General features: G+C 44.4%; 1 pseudogene; it reads left to right on the forward strand.

The window, feature by feature from the left end:
- The first annotated feature begins 1,672 nt into the window (after window positions 1-1,672).
- LOC131080991 (sulfotransferase 6B1-like) lies at window positions 1,673-17,970 on the forward strand (annotated as a pseudogene).
- The last annotated feature ends 2,858 nt before the right edge of the window (window positions 17,971-20,828 follow it).

The raw sequence follows: 20,828 nt of genomic DNA on the forward strand, positions 1-20,828 counted from the left end.
CTCTGGCAGCTCAGTGTGAGAATCAGAGGAGGCCCTGACACTGTGCAATTACTGCCAGCAATGACTAAAACATCTCTGTGTTACCAACATTGTTTTCAGCACAAATTCAACACATAGCTCCATAACAGCCACTATGGGGAAAATTAATTCCATTGCTGTGAAAATCAGCGCACACACATTTGTTGAAAGGTTAAAGTACAACATTGAACCAAACTTGAAACTTGGTTGACTTGAAACCAATTGAGAGTATACCATCAGCCAGGTGTACATGAAAAAGTGAAGTGTAATGGATGTCCTACTGGTGTCTTTATCCTTTCAGGAACCAATTGGCTTGAACAAATGGTGAAGGAGTTGGCGGATGCCAAATATAGAGAAGAGGAAATCAAAGAGAGAATAAATGCTGAAAAGAAGCTAGAGACATTTCATCGTCCAGAATTTGGGGATTGTGGGATATATGAGATTAGCAGGGAAATTCTGGGTAGAAGAAAGAGCAAGGTATGCTTGTCTAGATAATCGATAGTCAGATATTATGACAAGTTTTGATCTGATGGAGGAAGATGACCAGAATGAAAAGACTCTACTATTCTAGAGGAAAAGAAAAGATGAAGGAGGATCCAAGAAATGTGTACAACACATTAGTTCTCTGGCCCAAAGGGTCTTTTAGAGAAGTTAAGAAAATCCACCCCGATCTAGTACTGAGGATTAGTTATTTTTCTTCTCCGTTTCAGTACTATTTATTTTGTAAAGGCAACATTAGTAGTATTATGCAGGCTGGTACATAATTTGTTTCCTGGCAGTTGCTTCATACCTGTCATGTAATCCTGAACATAATAGGTCACGTGCAATCATGAGAGATTGTTCCTCTGCATTTCTTTATGTGCCTATACCCCCAGACAGCAGCCCCTGCCAGTCTTCAGAAGTTCTCCTGCACTGATCATTCTGATGGACCATCTTCCCACCAGGACACTGGGTCTGAAGCTCTCCTGGAACATCCATAGAAGGGTCCTGGACAGGCTACAGTCCCTTTATTAAGAGTCCTTAACTTGCATTCCACTCTGCCCGAGCTCCTCTGATCTGAGCTTGTGGAGACGGGCCTTGGATGAGCTGATGCCATGGGAGTCTGTGGGCAGGGTACTGTTTTGATTCCCCCTTCACTGCTCTGCTGTGCTCCTTTGTGAGTGTGCAGACAGCTTTGGCCACATAACCTAAGCCATCCTCACCCCCTGGGCTCAGTTTGAAGGCCTTGATTCTCCTCTGATCAGATCCACACTAATTTATGCAAAAGGGAAAATGACGCATATGACATTTCCATTGTGGAGCAAATTCTACTTTAAACTCAGCTTCTCATGGGCTCAATCACAGAAGGCCAGGACATCTCACAACCCTTGCAGGCTTTTCTTTGCTGGCTTTGTTGTTGTTGTTGTTGTTGTTATTGCAGATGAATGATCAGGGGCATTTTAAGGTACCTCTTGAAGGCATCAATCTGAATGGAACTACCTAAACACAGAGTTGGTTCTTTGAAAGAACTAATATATGGAAGCCTTCTCCAGAGTTTTACTGAGATAAATACAGATCATAGAAAAAATTATAAAAGCATACCTCTTCTTATTTAGCACATGAGAGCATGTGTTTTGAAGCTTTCATACTTTGAAGCTCTTTGATTTAACAGGGAATGGATCTGCATGGGCAGATCAGTGCACCATGTAATGGCCAGCTGGCACTATCCTGTAGCTGTCACAGAAATGTCTCCAGCCTCCTTCTGCAAAGCTCCATAACCAGGTCTGGTCAGTGTGGGAAGTCAGAAACATTCAGAGCAACGGTGGTGGCTTGAACAACAAATAACATTAATCTGGAGAGAATCAAATCCTTTTATCTGTTTTTCATTTGCTTTTAATCTCTATATGTTTTAAAGCTGCTTCTTATAAATTTTGAATCAGGTGATGCTTTCTTGTCAGTCTCTGGGTTGACGGTTTAGCAGGATCACTGCTGGGTCTTTTATCCTATAGGTGGGGCTAGGCACTTCTCCTCCTGTCTCTCAGCTCAGGTGCCATGGCAGATGTCTGTATCAAAGGCTCACACTATGAAATCTGGATCCTGACTTTTTTTTTTGTCAAGAAATATAACTGCCCTCAAAATCCCTCCTCATGACATATATCTTCTAATTATATCCTTCTCCACAAATACAGGGTTTGGCCTTTTTCTTTTTCCTCTAGATCCTAAGGATAAAATATGCTTCCTGGAAATAATTGGCCCAACTGCCCTTTCTTGCAAAAATACACTGGAAGTACTCGGGAAGTTAGTCTGGAATATGTATTTCATTTTGAAAACCCTACTCCAATGGTAAGCTATTACATCCCACAACACTAATAATTTACAGGTCATTTTCCCTCTTTTTCCAACCTCAGGTATGACTGTACCAAATAATTCTTTTGCCAGCAAGTAAAAATACTAAATAAACACATTTTTTATCTTTAGTCCATGACAATTTATTTTCAAGGGAAGATAGGGAAGAAAAATTAAGTAAGCTGTTTTATGTTTTGCTAGGGTGGCTGGTTTCACATCACGAATCAGCAAAAGTGCTACTTCATAGGACAGCAATTTTTAGCTGATATCAGTGAAATAAATGGTGCAGGTGGTGCCAACTTTGTGCCCTTTGGCACTCGTCATTGATCAGATGGACCAGGCCATGTGATATCCACTGGTTTCAGATTATGCCTGTACATAGTTAGCCTTTCTATGCTGACAGTGTTGTACAGAAAGCAGGAAAATGAAGGGAAAGCAAAGGATTTTGTATGGACTGGGAAAAGTAGATGTAAAAATGTAGGGCTAGATCATCCCATGTGTACTGCACTATGGCTCAGGGACCAGGGAGAGCCCTGGATCTCTCTTGAATCCCTTGGGGAGAGCAAATGGCAAATGCATGCAGGTATGTAGTTGCTGGTCTGATTCCTTCCAGTGCCCAACAGGCAGCAGTCAAGAGATGGAGATAAGAAAGGATGGCATGTAAATTCTTGGCATAAATTTTGAGGGAGAACTATTTTCTCATTTTTTGTGACATATCCATCCTTTTGCCAGAGACTTAAATATTGAACCTGCTCCTAAAGCCAGTTCCTTTACTGGGGTCACTGCAGTCAGCAGCTCATCATGTGAAGTGCATGATAAACACTACTCACTTTAGCTGAGGTTATATTTTCATCACCTCCCTAAGCACTGATCAGTTGTCAAACAATGACTGAGCTCATTAAAGAAATGTAGAAATGAGTAATTTTTGTGTAGACACCAGAAAATCAGACCTCTGTCGTGCAGTCTGTTGAGTGGCCCAAGAGTGCCTGTGCCCCTGTGCCCTCCTGGGCTCCAGCGGCCGGGAGCAGCCGGCCACATCACAGGAGTGTCCTCAGCTCAGTCTCTAGTGCACTGAACACCTCTCCCAGTCCCAATGCATTTTATCTAACTTTGGTGAGAATGATAATGATATAGTAAAGAAAAAAAAAAGAAAATACCAGCAGCAAGTGCTGGAAAGTGTTGAACTGCCTTGAGGATATTGATCATGGCATTTAAATTCTAATCTGCAATTCATGTAGTTCTGTTTTGTTACATCCAGTTTATAAACTCTGTTTTGTAATCCGACTTTTTGGCATGATATTTTTCCTGGAATGCAATTGTATTTGTCCGCTTATCTTGTTCATTTATGTTCAACTTCTATTGATTTCAAAGGTTCATATTACGTAAGGTCTTTGACTGGGTCTGTATATCTCTTCACAGGTTCAGAAAAAGGTAAATTATTGTTCATAGACTCAAGGAATAAAAAACCCAAATAGCAAACCAAGCACCTATTAAAGGACATCTTTGGGTTTTCTCCTTCTACACAGCATTTCACACTGTGACAGAGCTTGTGTGTGAGAGAGAGAACAAGAATGGAGACCAGGAAAACATTTATTGGTTTGGTAGATAATGCATTAGCAGCTTCCAACTCATTGCATCGTGATCAATTGCTCTTTTCTTACAAGGGAATTCTCTACCCTAGAACTCTTTACAGTCCTGAAGTGTTCAAAGCCTTGGAGTCCTTTGAAGCCAGAAGAGATGATGTAATTTTGGCAGGATATCCTAAATCTGGTGAATATATTTTAATTTTTTTCATAAACAAGTTTCTGTAATCGTAAGTAATGAGATTTGTGCTAAATATCTGAAATATATATGATATTATACAAATTATGATATGATGCTAAATAATTGTATTTAGAATGTTAACCAATTTTTGTAAAACTGATTTCATTTTCAAAAAGCACAAGAAATGAATTATGAACAGTTGATATGGGAATTTTTTTTAAAAGACTGTGAAAACATTATGATTTTCTTTTCTATAGCATCTAAAGGTTTTCAAGCATCTAAAGGTTTTCATTATCTTTACTTTTCATAGTCAGGAAGTTAAATGCACAAATTGGAGACAATCAAAATACAGTTTTTTACACCAGAGGTAACTAGGTCTCCTGATATTCCACCTTCTACTCCCACATGTATTTTTGTAAAATTAAGAGCTTTATATTTTTACAATGGAGCTTTTGGTACCTTCAAAAGGTGAAAATTCCTTAGTTTATTTCACATAAATGTCAGGAAATAGCTATCAAAAATATTTTTGCAGTCCTTGAAGTGATTGCATTGTTGTTTAATTATTGGGAAATCAAGAGGACATCTTTGCTAGGGGTGAAGTTTACCTACATATGGCTCCTTTTTCCTGAAAGCACTGGTCCACATGCAAGCCAAAGGTTTGGATCAGATGTGTCTCATATACAGTTTAATCTTGCTGTTTCCCTCTTACAGCAATTAATTCACACTGCTTTACAGTGGATAGTCACAGCTGACAGGTTTATGAAGTTTTTGCTTTTTTATTTTATGCACTATTTTCAGACCTAGTTCTTCTCCTCTCTTGAAGTACTGTGACCCGTCTTTCCTCCAAAGATATTCCAGCTCACCAGAAAACACTTCATGTATTAGGTTTAAAGTACAGGTTCATCACCCCAGTCTCCCTTATATGTGTCACATTAAAATTTATTACATTAAGGCAGGTTTTCCTAGTTGAATCTCTGTGGTTCTTCTCCCTGATTAGTCAGTTTACAGTATACAAGTTAGTTTACAGTGTACTGAACTGTTCAAGTTGGAGAAATATGTCCTTATGAGGAGCAAAGGTAGGATCCTGGGTGGTGATTGACCAGACAGTCAACTGTGATTGTATGACATGAAATGAGACCAGATAACTCACCTGGTAGTACTAGCACCTCTTGAGTTTCCTGGTAATTCCATTTCTGTCCATTCTAAAAGTTTTGCAAGCACTTCTGTATTTTTCTTCTTTCAGGCACAAACTGGTTAAGTCAAATCTTAACTGATCTGATAGCCATATCTCAAAAGAAAACACCTGGTAGTGAAAGCAGTGTGAATGCTGAAGAACAAGAAGAATTCCCCTACCTTGAAATAGGAGATCTTGAAAAATATGAGGTGGGAACAGAATATGTATGGAAATGATCAACATTATGTGCTTCAAATACTGAATATAGGAAATATGAACTATTCACAGATAGCTAATCTGTACCTTAACTTTATCCATTGTCTAACAGAACTGAAGAGAATTATCACTGGCCTAACAATACATTGTGATAGATTTTTTTTCTGTTGTAATCTTAAGGTGTTCTTTATTGTGAGTTTATAGTGCTTTGTTCCATGTACTCCATTCAGTTTCCCCAATAGTTTTGCCCTAAAATCGTTTAGTACTATTTTCCCACCTAATCTTATGTCAGTCTACATGTCTAACTCCCTTGCACCTCCCTAATTTCCAGACCCTTCCCTGCCAATCCTGGAAGTACCGCCCTCTTGCCTTGTTCATCAAATGTAACCCCACCCCTTTCTCTAGAACTTTCCTTGTCTATTTCCCTTCCCTCGAAGTTCCATTGGTGTGCAAAGCCTGATCCCCTCCCCCTATTGGTTACCTAGAATCGAATCCTCGCCCTACATTCCTCCTGTTCTGCTATTGGTTATTCTCCCATTATACCCTCCCCTGTTCTTAAATTGTGGTTAGCCTGTTTGAGCTTTGTGGCTTGTCTTTGGACTCTGTTGGAGATTAAGCCCTCTTGAGATCTTACACAAGTGGCCCCTCTCATCTCTGTTGTTCTGGCTTCCTTGACTTGGGATTCCCATCAGCAGCTGCACAGAGCAGCTTTGCTGCCTCTGGGAGTTGGGCAGCCCTGCTGTACTGCCCCCCAGACCGGCCCGAAGGGCAGAGAGGGGGCAGCCACCCTTGCCACGGGCCAGGAGGTGAGGGCTCGATGGAGGTCACCGAGCGACAGCCTGTGTCAATGGATAGTCTTTTTCCAATTGGTCGTGGCTTTAGAAGATTAGACCTACTCAGAGCAGCCCACTAATATCCCAGGACAACACTCACAAAAAAGCCCTAAACCACTTGTATCGGCCAATAACTGTTGACAAGTTCATCAAGGCACCATTTTAGCATAGGTTAATGGAAAGAATACTTGTACTAACTGAACTGTCCATTTTCTTCCTTCCAATTCAAGCGAATGAGCAAATTACCTTCTCCAAGATTCATGGTTACCCATCTCCGTCCTGAAAATCTTCCCAAATCTATCTTCCAAAACAATGCCAAGGTGAGTGCTGATTTAATGTATTAATCAAACAATTCAACAGAATTTTTTTAAGAGCCAATGTAGTACTTTCTTGCCAATTTTCAGAATCACTCTTCTACTTAGGTGTTTAGCCTGGCCATTTCTACATGACTGTTTAAGTACTGCCATTCATCTCACTTAACCACAGTTTGCCCTTGTTGACACCTCTGTGACACTTTCCACAAGAGAGTTGCAGGGCTTGAACAAATCCTCCAGAGGCAAAATGGATTTTGACGTGATTTCCTATGGGAGGAATTTTATGGCATTGTTGCAAGTGAGGGCTTCTATGTGTCAAAGTTCAAGAAGCATTTATATTTTTGTGAATTTTCCCTGCTGCTTAAAAGATGACCTATGCCTGTATTGATTAAAACATACTTAGATTCTGCATAAGTAATTTGGTTAATCTGTAAAAGATAATAATTATAGGCAACCATCTCATGGTACCAAAGTAAATATAAATACTGCACTTTCTGAATTGTGAATGAAATTGCTACTTCTGCAAGGAGAACACAAGGTATAGAAATCTCCAGCCACAGTTTTAAAGTATATGATTTTTTTTTAATGCTAGAGTCTACTATGTCTATACCTAAAAATAATATTTTAATTTTTTTCTAGATATTGTTACTGATTCGTAATCCAAAAGATGTTGCTACATCTTATTACCATTTTTCCAATGGCGTGGCCACTGTTCCCTCCTATGAGACCTGGGATGATTTCTTCACCGATTTCATGGCGAAGAAAAGTACAGTATATTTTTTGTCAGTTTCAATTATCCAATGATTTGTCTTTGACTAAAAACTTTTGTTCTTTGGTAAATCAGCTTCTCTAGGAATTTTTACTTTACAGTACAAACCAGAGATTAAAGACAGAGAATTAGAAATCTGAAGTCTACATGCTTGTCTTACTGCTTGAGGATAAATATTGGTCACACTGCACTTCCACAGACTTCCTTAATTTGTACAAACTTGTATTTTTCCTGAAAGAGGCAGTTCTTCCTCATCTCTGTCTTGGGTCCCCTTTATCCCTGCTCTCCTGTGTCCATCATGGTGAGTCCTTGGAGCTATATACTCACCTCCATGCCAAATTGGATGAAAGGAATTATTTGGCCTAAGTCTAGTGCATTAAAAAGGGGACTAATTGCAATGCATTAGAAAAAGGAGAAAGTGATAGCACTGGTTTAAGTTTATGAGTTTTGGGTAGCACATGGGCAGCAGAATGGGGGTTTCAACAAAGTTTTAGACTGGATTAAGGCAGTCTTACAAGATAGTCTGCAAGATGATAGCTTTTTGGTGACCTTGGAGTTGTCATGAAATGCTACCAAGTTTTCTTTTCTGACTAAAAAGGTATTATATGCCTGAACCTGGAGCAAAATTATAATTGCCACAGAAGGGTGTAAACTCTGCTATAGACATGATTAATATAGCCCTTGATGGACACAAGTTAATGAGTAAAAGTTGTATAATCCTAATTTATGCTTCATCTTAGCTGTTGTTTTGTTTTTTAGCGGCCTGGGGATGCTACCTTGAATACCTTTCTGAATGGAACAAATATGCTGACAAAGAAAATATTATGACAATAACTTATGAAGAGATAAAAGAGGTAAGGTTATTAATAGTTACAAATAATTTGTACACCAAGGGAAATATTTTTCCTGAACCTATTCATCCTTGTATACATGCAGGGTATTCTGTTGCCTTCTGGAGCAAGGCAGGCGACCTGGTTCTGAGGATCAGCACAGCGGCCCACTCTCCAGGGCCACTCGGGCCAATGACACACGCAGACATCAATATGATGGACGGTCAAAAGGCGTTTATTACTTCTTCTCATGGGGTCTTATAGTCTAAGGGGTCTCTACGTCAAAAGGGGGTTTGTCCTTCTTATCTATGGTTAGCAGGGAATGGAAAAGTACTGGGTAAGGAGTGGAAAGTTACTGGCATTACTGTTAGTGGGGCAACATTCCTACTGTTAGTGGGGCCACATTCCTAGGGTAATCTCTTATCTTAGAGGAACAAAGGGTCCTGGCTTTCCGTGACATCACGTGATCTTCTGCAGCGCCTTCTCCCTAACTACCACATCTCCCCCCCCCCTTTTCACAAATGAATGAGGTAGTCATATACATAGGTATTAAAATGAGGTATAAGGTTGTAACTTGACAAGGGAAAGTGGTTTTTAGAAAACCTGAGTAAGCTTTTGCCAGACGAGTTCGGAAAATCTTGTGACTGGCAGTGTTCCCTGGTTGAGTTCACAGCAACTGTCGTCGGCCTAAGAACAGGATGTTCGTCCGTTCCAGGCGGTTCTGAATGAACGAGACCAGCTTGTTCAGTAGGCATGGTCCGAAGGTAACTGTTAGAAACAGCATCGCCAATGGACCTATCAGGGCAGAAATCAGGGTGGTTAGCCAAGGTGATTGATTGAACCAGGATTCGTACCAGCCCTGTTGGGCTTCCCTGTCTTTCTGTCTCTGAGCCAGTCAGTTCCGGAGTTCTGCCATGGAGTCTCTCATGACTCTCGTGTGGTCTGCATAGAAACCCTTTCAAGGTGGCACACAGGCTCCTTTGCTGCATGAACAGGAGGTCCAGGCCTCGCCTGTTCTGCAGGACCTCTTCTGAGAGTGAGGAGACCGACTTAAAGGAGATGGATTTCTCGATCCTTTGCAGGTCCTCGTCAATCGTTGCTTGCAGCTGTGACAGTCCTTGGTGCTGGGTCGCTAGGGCTGAGACACCCGTGGCTGTTCCTGCTGCTCCCAGGCCGAGCAGCATTGCGATAGTTATACCTGTCATTATTTCTCTTTTGTGGATCCGGCCGGGTCCCTCAAGAAGATGGTACATTTCTTCGTCTGAGTGGTACAGGACCCTAGGAACAATCAGAACTTGGACACAGAAGTCGTTAGAGTCATTGAATTTGGGAAGGAACACACAAGGACTCACTCCGGATTGCTGGCAAACCCACATGCCCGATGCGGATGGGACTGCCCACTTATTGTTTTTCCTGTTAGGCTTGACAATTTTGGTGCAGACGTTGCCTTTCTGCCTAGCTAGGGTTGCATTGCCAGAGCATCTGCCTCGGCCTGTGACTTGACTCAGGGTGATTCCTTTGCAAGGGGTATCCCATCTGCACTGGTGAGGGGCGTTGGCTGAGGAGTAACTGAAGGGAGTGTTTAAAGCGACTCCTTCGTAAAAGGGGGGTTTGACATCATAACAAAGCCAGCAGGATTCGGTTAGGTTAGGGTTGGATTCGTTCAGGGATACAAAGGTAACTTCTAACATGCGAAGGATTAGGTCTGAGTCTGACTCGGTTAAGCGGCTCATCTGAAAGGTTTCCGCTTGACCAGTTGGGACATTGCTGACATTGGGACCAGTTGGGACATTGCTTACCCTGTGGGTAAGGTTTTGGGGTAGGTTACGTTTCTCCCTTTCGGCACACTTTTAATCGCTTTGTTGGGTCCGACCGCTCGGGGTGCCAACATCTGGAGCCTGATAATTTGCACATTCACCCTCTCTTTTGACCCTTGAAGGACCACTGTCCGTGTCTTGCCTGTGGCCCAGCTAGGGTGATCTGGCTGCAAGACCGTCATGTTGTAATCAGTGCATGCCCAAAATCTAGGGATTTTATGTTGGTTTCAATGGAAGTTTCCGTGAGAGAAGAAGGGTGATTTGCAGCCAATGGGTGCCCAGGTGAACTGTAAGAATTTGTCTGGCTCTTGTGGATCCCACCCAGGCCCCGACAGTCTGGCATCTGTAACTGTGGTTTCGCAGCCCCAGTGCCCACAATATCCCCACCCTGGGTGATTGCAGTAGCTTTTCCCAGGGTTTGAAGCTGGGCACCAGTAGGATAGGTACGAGTGTGTGACGTGTAGGGAATAGGGGTTTACCCTTGGCTGTCCTGGAAACAGGTCGGTGATGCGGAGCATGAAGGATGGGGTGTTTGGTGTGGTGATTTCTCTGAGTGCTTTGCCACTACTAAGGTGTTGCATGACCCACCTGAAGGGCCGATGGGGGTAGTGGTATGGGCTGGCTTGCCCTCTGGCGACAAGCCCCAACAGCAAAAGCACACAGAAGCACCCTTGGTGCTTGGGTCTCACCTGTGCGGGTCTCTCGGGTGCTGCCTGACGGCTTGGTGGTCTGTCACTTTCATCTGGAACCGGGATGTATGCGTCACGAGGACGTCCCATGAGCGTGTCCTGTAAACAAAGACTCGCAATTCTCGTCAGTCTCATTCTGCTCGCTATGAAGGTCCGATTTAATTGACTTAAGTGGACACCACCTGATTTTGCCGTCCTTTTTGACAGCTGCGTACCCTCGCCCCATCAGCCTCCAACCCCGTTCCCACTCGCCTAGCTCGTTTTTAATTACCACCTGTGGGCCCTCTTCTGGCGTTCGAGTGGCCCAGTGTTTTTGGACGGGACTGTTTGTTTCATGTCCCCTAGGGAATTGATTCAGTGCCAGCAAAGCGGTTGCCAGCATACGTGCCTGATCTCCTGGGGGAATGGCATTGGCAAAGCCCTCTGCTTTTGCCAACAGTTCTAGCTTGGTTTTCAGGGTCTGGTTTGCTCTCTCAACTATGGCCTGCCCGGTACTGTTATATGGGATGCCTTGCACTAACGTGATGCCCCATTTCAAGGCGAATTCCTGTACTTGTTTGGAGGTAAAATTGGAGCCATTGTCCGTTTTGATCTGCTTGGGGATACCAAGCCAAGCCATGGCTGTCAGCCAGTGCTGAATTGTGGTTTTGGAGTTAGCTTTGGGGTGCTGCGTGGCTATGATCATTCCGCTATAAGTGTCCACTGTCACTGCAAGCCATGCTCAGCGCTTCAGCAGTTCACACCAGGTGAAGTCCGACTGCCAGATTTCTGAGGGCTTGAGACCTCTCGGGTTGACCTCGTAGGTCCAAAGGGGTGACTTCTGGCAATAAGGGCAGGTGGCTACCACATGTTTTGCGTCCTCTGTCGAGATTTCGCATCTCTTCGCCAGTGCTTTGGCTCCGATGTGGAGCGACTCGTGCAGTTGATGAGCCCTTTGCAAGGTCCAAACGCCTTTTGCTGCGGCGTCCGCTTTGTCATTGCTGATCTGGAAGTAACCCTTGACTGGGTCATGGCTGTTGATGTGGATGACTGGCACAGTGCCCTGTCGCGAGGAGAGTGCTTCTTCCAGCATTAGGGCTGCTGCTGATGTTGACACTCCTGGTCCTGCCGTGGCTAGGCAGAGCCTTGCCACGAATATAGAGTCCGTTACGATGTTGAGGTGTTTGTCTTGGAAGAGTCCGCACGCCAAAACCACTGCTGCTGCCTCCAGTTGTTGCACTGACAGTGTGGGGTCACACGCTTTGACGCAGTGCCATTGCTCTCCTGCCTGCCACACTGCTGCTGCAGTTGAAGTCGTGGAGGAAGCATCTGTGAAGACTGTTGGTCCCGGCTGCGGTCTGTCCTTGACCTTCGGTGGTATGTCCATGTCGACTGCGGTCAGCAGCTGAGTCCAGGGTGGTCTGGAGGAGTAGGAGATTTCTCCTCTGAAGCCGGAGAGAGCAAGGGCCGGGTACTCCGATATTGTGGCTGACTCCGTGGTCGGCTGCTTGCGAAACGGAAGGTGGATGCTTGTTGGCTCTGTCCCTAGGTGTTTCAAGGCGAGTTTCCTGCCTTTCATGATGAGGCTGGCGATGCATTCGATTCCTGGGGAAAATGCGCGAGCGGGTCTTCCAAGGACCACCCATTAGATCGGTCGGGCCTTTTCAGAAGGTCCTTGGGCCAGTGCTCCCACTCCCCCCTTCGGTGTAAAGTGCACGTACAGGTCCAGTAGCATGGCCGGGTTCCACCTGGCAAGTGTGCCAGTGGACATCTGGTTTTCAATGAAGTCGAGGGAGCTCGTTGCTTGCGGTGTCAGCTCCTTGGGTTCCCAGGGGTTCTTTCCTTTCAGGAGGTCGTACAGAGGGTCCATGACCTTGGGAGGAATCAGGACGATGTTGCGAAGCCACTGCAGCGATCCCACCAGGCGTTACACGTCGTGGAGCGTCTTGACGTCTCGGTTGACCTTCATCTCAGGGGGTGTCACGTAGGAGCTTGTAATTCCTACTCCCAGGAAGGTCACGCAGGGTCCTCTCTTGATCTTTGCGCTCGTGATCTCAAAGCCGTTGGCCTGAAGGGTCTCCGTGATTGTGGACACCGGGTGATCCACTTGGCTTGTTGATGGTGCTGCGACCAGGATGTCATCCATGTACTGGATGATGGTTGCGGTGGGATTGGAGTGTCGGACTGGCATCAGTGCTTTGTCCACGCTGATTTGGCATATGGTCGGGCTGTCGACCAGGCCTTGTGGAAGTACTCTCCATTGGAAGCGAAGGTTGGGCCGCTCGCCGTTTCGAAACGCCACGGAAAAGGTGAATCGTTCTCTGTCCTCAGGGTGCAGGGGTATTGAAAAGAAACAGTCCTTGATATCCAGTACTGCGCATGGCTGCCCTGTGGGGATGGCTGAGTTTGCGGGTAGCAATGTCTGGACTGGACCCATGGGTCGGATTGTCTTGTTCACTTCTCTCAGGTCGTGGACGAGGCGATAGCCTTCTCCGGACCTTTTGGGGATCACAAATACAGGGGTGTTCCATAGGCTGGTGGACGGTTCTACGTGACCCTTTTGCAGTTCGCGGTCGACCAGTTCCAGCAAGGCTGCTGCTCGAGGCTCTGTCAGGGGCCACTGCTCAACCCATACAGGGTCTGATGATTTCCAAGTCAATTTGATTGGCAGCAGAGGGTGTATGGCAGTGGCCCTCATGATAGATTTGTAATCCGAGATCCGAGCATGGAAAGGACGTCCCGTTTCCCCGGGGCCGGGATGCTTGGAGTGCGGGTGCTGCCAGGGAAGGCTGTGCCGGCTGGGGACAGCTCGCTGAGTTGCTGCCCTTCCCCAGAAGCCTGGGCTAATGCGGTCGTCCTGCCATTCCTGCTTAAATACAATCCGCCCCGCCCCATGAAAAAGCATGCGGCTTATTTGCGTAATATCAAAAGTGAGCAGATCGTTATTGCTAGAAAGGTCGTCCTCAAGAGTGGGTACTACAGCTGAGTTGATCCCTATTTCTGAAATCGCTTTGGCTTCTTTTGGGTTAACTGGGGTATATGCCCTTTGTTGGTTCCCCTGCGCTCCGGCAACCCCCCCCAGGAAAGCGTGCATGGAGGCTGCCTGTGCCCGGTCCCCACAGGCTGCTTTTATTTTTCCCCAATCGCTGAGTTTGTGTTGCGATTGTTTCCCGATATTGTTTAAAGCTTTATTCGGTTTCGCTCGAAACCGCATTAATTCTGCTCTCTCGGTTTCCGAGTCCCAGCCGGGCTCGGTCGGCTTTTCTGAGCTGTCTGAGCAACTGTTACTTGACTCTGAGCCGGAAGCTGACTGCCGGTACACTTCCGGTGCTCCGTGCCGTTTTGTTCGGCTTCGATCTCGCTCCTCCCTTTGGGGGTGGTGCCGCTCCCTCCCCCTGGGGTCCCCTCGCCTCCTGCCGGGGGAGGTCCTTACCCTATAAGGACCTAATTTGAATAGAGCGCTCTGATTGGTTTTACGCACCTCCGCGGGGGCCGCCCCGTCTCCCCGCTCGCCCGCGCATGCGTTGTTAAGCAGGCTGACTCCGTTTCCGCCCCCCGCCTCCTCCCTTCCGCCCTCGCCATGTGGTTCGGCGCCATTTTTAAACGCACATGGCGGGGGCGAGTTTTTACCGATCCTGGCAGGGTCCGACAATCCGGCCTCGTTCCGCGCCTCCTCCGCGAGTCCCTGCCAGAAGCATCGTGCGCGCTGCTCTGCTTCTTGCGCCGGACCGGCGGCCGGCGGGGAAGAGACGGATAGAGAAACTGTGGTTTTCTCAGATGGTTCCGCGGGGGAACTAGGACCCGGCGGGCTCCGCGGGAAGGTTGGGGGGTCCCTTGGGGGTTCCGGGGGGTCTCTCGGGCTCGGGAAGGGGTGGAACGCGCCTGGCCCCCGCATGTTCCCTCCTTCAATCCGATCGCTCTCAGAAGCGGTCTGCGTTGCGGCCCCCACCCCCGGCTTTGGTGTAGCTAATAAACGTATATGCCCGGCTTCCCGCGTCTCCTGTTCTTCTAACGTCTTGTGTAGGGCCTCTTCTACTTTCCCCCACGCTTTGAGGTTTTTACCACTGCCTGCGGACTTAGAGTTCTCTGCTGAGGCGGCAGTGCACTTCTCCCGCGCTTCCGAATATAATATATTTACCGGACATTCGATCGTCCCCCGCTCTAGGAGCCTTGCAATAGCAAGATTAGAGTTCCTGAGCTCACCTTTAATTCCCCATTGCTCATGAGCCTGACTTACGACCTTCGCTGTGGATTCCATGGTCCACGCTGGTCCGGAGGTGTCCCTCCCGCTGTGGTCAGACCTGCTGCCACAGCCGCTGTCCTCTTTCCAGGAGAATCCCCGTTCCCCGGGCGCAAGTCGCTTTCCCGGGTTTCGACACCAAATGTTGCCTTCTGGAGCAAGGCAGGCGACCTGGTTCTGAGGATCAGCACAGCGGCCCACTCTCCAGGGCCGCTCGGGCCAATGACACACACAGACATCAATATGATGGACGGTCAAAAGGCGTTTATTACTTCTTCTCATGGGGTCTTATAGTCTAAGGGGTCTCTACATCAAAAGGGGGTTTGTCCTTCTTATCTATGGTTAGCAGGGAATGGAAAAGTACTGGGTAAGGAGTGGAAAGTTACTGGCATTACTGTTAGTGGGGCAGCATTCCTACTGTTAGTGGGGCCACATTCCTAGGGTAATCTCTTATCTTAGAGGAACAAAGGGTTCTGGCTTTCCGTGACATCACGTGATCTTCTGCAGCGCTTTCTCCTTAACTACCACAGTGTTCAAGCTGGGTGAGACAGATTCTTGTTTTAAGGGAAGAAAAGGTGAAATTGAAACTTTAAAACCTTTGTAAAATTTTGCTTGTGAAAATGATTCTTGTATTTAATTTGTCTGTGATATAAGACCAAATAAATATAAATCCAAATCTCCAGTAATATTTTTAGGGGAGGAGCTTTTCTTTGTTTAGTAATGTGGATTTTGCTACCTGTAAATCATATATAGTATTTTGTAATCTACAGGAAGGCAGCTCGTAATCTCCGCCTAAGTAACTATGGAGATGAGAAACACTATGGCCCAGTCTAGTCCTAGAGAACTCTGTTAATATGATATGTATGCTGCCAGCAGAGAGATATAGGAATGTGTAAACATCTTGGAAAGCAGAGTCATTTGTTTGAAAGTCATGCCATATGTTACCTTCCTCTTTCCAGAATCCTGCCCTGAGTGTGAAAAACATAGCTACGTTCTTTGGAATTCCTCTGACTGAGGAACAGCTCCAGCTGGTACTAGACAGGAGCAGCTTCCAGTCCATGAAGAAAAACTCAGACAAGACCCATGGGTCATTTGGCAATGTTCTCTTTCGCAAAGGTAGGAAGCTCCAAGGGGCTCATAGATAGAAATGTGCCACTCTCTGTAACTTGGGCCATTGTCTGGTTCTTTTTCCTGCACTCACATTAGAATTGTAAGGTAGTGTCAAGCAGGTGATCACTGCTTTGCTTGAGAAGAGTATCCAAGGAGAACTGGTGAGGAAGATGCACAGCAAGGCTTTCACAGCAGAGCCACTCTTGGCTGCTCACAGGTGGCTGGCAGGAAGGAGGAACTGCCATGTGTCTGAATTCCTCTCCACCTCTGTGCCTGGATCACCAAGTGCCCAGCCTTTGGAGCTGGCAGCACTGGGCCAAACTCAGCCTGAGTGGAGTGACCACACTTTGTAGGAGAGTATGGGAATCTTCTGAGATGGCCACTGCCAAACTCTTGTTCACTCTTACACACTAGAAGTAAGCCAAGCTAGCAAGAATCCAGGTGGACACCAAGAGAGGGAAAAGAAGGGAGTAACCTTTGCAATGTAGGGGGGCGGACATGGACATGAGAAGGGCAACCCAGTTGTCAGAATCTATTTCTGCATTTTATATTGAAAAAATGACTGGATAAAAACTGAAGCTGCCGAAGGAGCAGAAAGTCAGCTCTACCTCTTGGAAGATGATTCTTAATTGTTCATGATCTTCCACTTTGCCAATCATAGTTGACGGGAGGAGAGAGATGGAGGGAAACAGAATTTTAGGCTGCCTTTTTGAACACAATCACGTAAAGAGCAGTGTGTTATTTGGCATTATAGTAAAGATGATTCACATATATATGTAAGCCCACTGATTTCACAAAATTTTATTGATGTACAAAAATGTTTCATCTGGAAAATGGATGAATACAATTTTGTGTACAGTGCAATAAAAATGACTGCTCTATAAAATATAAAATGAAATGTCTTGGTTTTCAAGAGTCTGTTCCTGCTTCTTTGAAGGTGGTGTAAGTGACTGGAAGAATCTTTTCACTGAAGATCAGAGTAAGAAAATGGACAAAGCATTTGAAGAACATATAGCAGGATCGAAACTTGGGAAGAAGTTGAAGTATGACTTGTACTGCAAGGCCTGAAGAGAAATGAAATGTGGTTAGAACAAGAATTTTTCAAGGCAGACTCAGATCATCTGAATGCTATACACTGGAAACCTAGATCAACTGATCCAAGCACCTTAGAATTACTGTAGGAGTCATTGCAGCAGCCTTTTACTGTGACACTGATGAGCCTTTTGTTTTATGCTGCAACCTCAGGCTACACTCACTTGCTGAAGAAGATGCCAACTAAGCATATTTAGAAAAACTCAACAGCCCTTTTCCTGCTGTAACCTGGAAGGAAATGCTTCTTTTCTTTCTAGATAAATTCTATCTTTATAGACAATTTCTAATTTTTTAGTATGCAGATTATTTTTTTCTTAAAAAAAGATTTTCAAATCAGTCAATATCTTTACAGAAAATATCACTGGCAAAAATAGGGATATGACAGAAGCCTAATGTCAAAGGAGATCTTCCATGAATTCAGCACAAAGTAAATCAAAGGCAGAGAAAGCAGAAGGAAGGGGAATATGGATCGGAGTTCTTAGGGCTCTTCATCTCTCTGAATGCAAAATACCAAGATGAATTTCACATTATGGGCTGGTGTCAATGGGCAAGATTCCCTCAGAGGCGCTGCTTTCTACAGAATTACAGAGCAGCCCAGTTTGGAAGAGACCTTGAAAAGTCTTCTGGTACAACCTTTCATGGGAAAGGGAGCCTGGATGAGATTCTATCTAGATATCATGTTTGGAAAACCTCCAGTGATGAGGATTCTACCTCATTTCTGTAGGCATTGTTCCAGAAACTGGTTGTTCTTGCTGTAAAGAACTTCATGTATCAAGATTAAACATCCATTGTTGCAAGTTGACCTCTTTTCTTCTCCATGTGGTGTCTGGTGAATAAGGAGCCTTTATCCTCTTTGTAGCTGCCTTTTAAGTGCTGGAAACTGTGATGAGGTTGTCCCTAAGCCTTCTTAGCTGTGTAGTCCTCATTAGTCTGTGTCTTTCTTGAAAATGTCTCCACTGAGGTAGTGGGGCTGTCAAGGGTGATGGTGTGAGACATGGCTCTACCCAGGTCTCTTGTGCTGCCATTGGGATTTGCCTCTCTAGACACCGTATTTCAGACTTGTCCAGGGACGTATTCTGGAATAAAAAAGGCAAAATAAGTTTCTGTAAATATAGTTGAATTAAAAGCTGGAAAACCCCCGCCCCATCTATAGATCAATCACCTAAGCAGATAAGATGGAAAAATAAAAGATACAGTCGCAATGTGAGACAGGGTATTTGAAATTTAACTTGGTACAGAAACCAATTTTGGATTTAGCTGAAGTCTGCTTGTTTAGTCTGTAAGCTTAGGTGCCCACAAAAAGGCCTTCAGAGAGAACAAAGGAGATTCAAGGCTGCTTAGGAAGGAATGCAAGCATCCAAGCTGAAGAAAGATCAGAAGAGGCCCCAGGGAAAAAAATCAGATGGAAAAATTGAATTGGGCTTATGTGACTGAATAACTGAGCAGGCTGATAAAAATTGATATGACAGTTTGATACCTGTGCATGTGTCTTATATGCACATGCAACAGGTTAGGCAATAAAGTAGACTCAGGAATTTTCGGGGGTGCACATGTTCTTGGGGAGCATACGTCCCATGCTGAAATAAATCATACCGCCTTTACAACTTTTACAAGTTGTAGAATTTTTTCCGGAAATAAAAAGAATGTAATATTCAAAGACTTTTTGTTTCACTTTTCAAAAGCTGGTTGGTTCTGCTTGGACATAAGTGTGGACATGCAGAGTTTTTTGAAGAAATAAGAGTGCCAGAAGTGATAGTTAGAATATTTGAAAAAAAAAAGAATGGATTCAAAATCAGAGTAGGAGAAAGTCCTGTGGCAAGGCATCTTTGAACAGCTGCAAGTTATCTGTAAGCAAACAGAATGGTACCAGATTCCTGGAGAAGAACATACAAATCAGCAGTGTTTAAAAACTTGTGAAGGAAGAATCAGAATAGAACAGTCCCCTTAAATTGATACAGGGGAATGTAGTAGCAAAAGTGACAAAGCAATTGATCATGGAACATTTTGAGGAAAATGAAATAGTAAATAAAAATTATGGTAAAGAAATTTGTGATCCTCCTTAAGTTTACTTACTTCTTGAATAAGCCACTGGCAGAAAATAAAAGAGATGACAGCATTGGGGAGGGCCTGAAATTATGTGAATTAAGAGACACAGATTGATGTGGAGATGGCAATGTACAAACATTGCTTATGGAAATGAAAGTACTGGAAGTAGACTGAGGCTCTTAGAAATTCATACCACAGCCATACAAGGCATTCAGAATCACTGTCAGCAGCAGCAATACTTTCAGAAATATCCACTTGTTCCCATGGATATGATGAACTTGGTTGCAATGGTTTGCCTATGGTCACACTGCATATACTGGTTGACAGCAGAACTGGGAGGGCAATTAAAGCAATCTCCTTTAGTGGTGAGTTTTGATCCTATTCAATCTTGTTTTTAACACTGGTGGGCAGACTAATATCATAGAATGTATCATAAATTACTGACTTGTAAAGTCTGGGGACCAGAAGAGAGGGCTGAAAGTACTAGGAAAATGGCAAAACAATTTGAAACATTACACATTGAGAAGATGAGGGAACCCAAAGTTTAGTAAAGGTAAATGTAAAACTCTATGTTTAGAAAAGGGAAGCCAAAGGAGCAGGTACTTGATGGAGGTAAATCTATCAGGCAGCAACTGGCATAAGAACACCTGAGGAATCACTTAGCAAGGACTAACATCATGACAGTCCTAGAACAAAAAGGCTCAGATATTATTTTGGTCTTGCTAATCTGGTTGAAAACCAGACCATGACCTGTTTTTGCAGTTTTATCCTCTCCTGTGTCATCCCATGGCTTGAATTAATTTCCCTTTTTGCCCTTAACAATCTCATTCTGAAGGACAAAGCTATTCAGTGCAGTAACATCTCATGTGCTTTTGCTCCTTTTGAGATACTCAGTGGGCCCTTGCATTCAGGGGGGTAAGGAGATGGAAGAAGGGAAGATGGAAATAGCAAGCTGCCATGTCAAAAAATTAATTTAAACAAGGAAAATTGATGGATGAGTGACATTTTGAGGGAGTGAAAAGCAAGCAGAGATGAGGCCAGTGAGTGTGAGAATCAATTCAGAAAAACTTGGGAATCTGTTTTGGAGGTCAGACATAATTGACTGACACAGTAACAGCGGCTCACAAAATTTACTACTTCTAGGTAATTACTTCGACTTACCCACTGTGAAAAGAAAATGGAAAGTATCTTTCTTTTTGGTCTTGTCTCTTTTGTTGCCTATGATACCTAAAAAGAGAAATTTCCACTGAAAATTATGCTTGTATTGTGTTTTTGACTGTTTCCTTTAAGAAGAATGAACAAACAAGAAAAATATATTAACTCATCTTCTACCTTAGGTCCTTTCCCTAGTCCATTTCCAAATCAAAATTTCAGGAAATATCCTTTACAGGTGTTTCTTTTATTTAATTTAATATTTTTATTCCTACTAATTGTTTCCCCAATAGTTCTTGTGCCTAGTGTCAGTTGCAGCAAAGACCATAGGTCACTCTTGTCAGTCCCCATGGACTTCTGTAATGTCAAAAGAGTTTATCAGAGTACAGAGTTAATCAGTCACTTGCACCTTCATCCCTGAGTTAACACCCTGTCCAGTTTACTCATATGTTGCATAAAG

This window comes from Melospiza georgiana, chromosome 3 (genome assembly GCF_028018845.1).
Source record: "Melospiza georgiana isolate bMelGeo1 chromosome 3, bMelGeo1.pri, whole genome shotgun sequence".
Classification (NCBI taxonomy): Eukaryota; Metazoa; Chordata; class Aves; order Passeriformes; family Passerellidae; genus Melospiza; species Melospiza georgiana.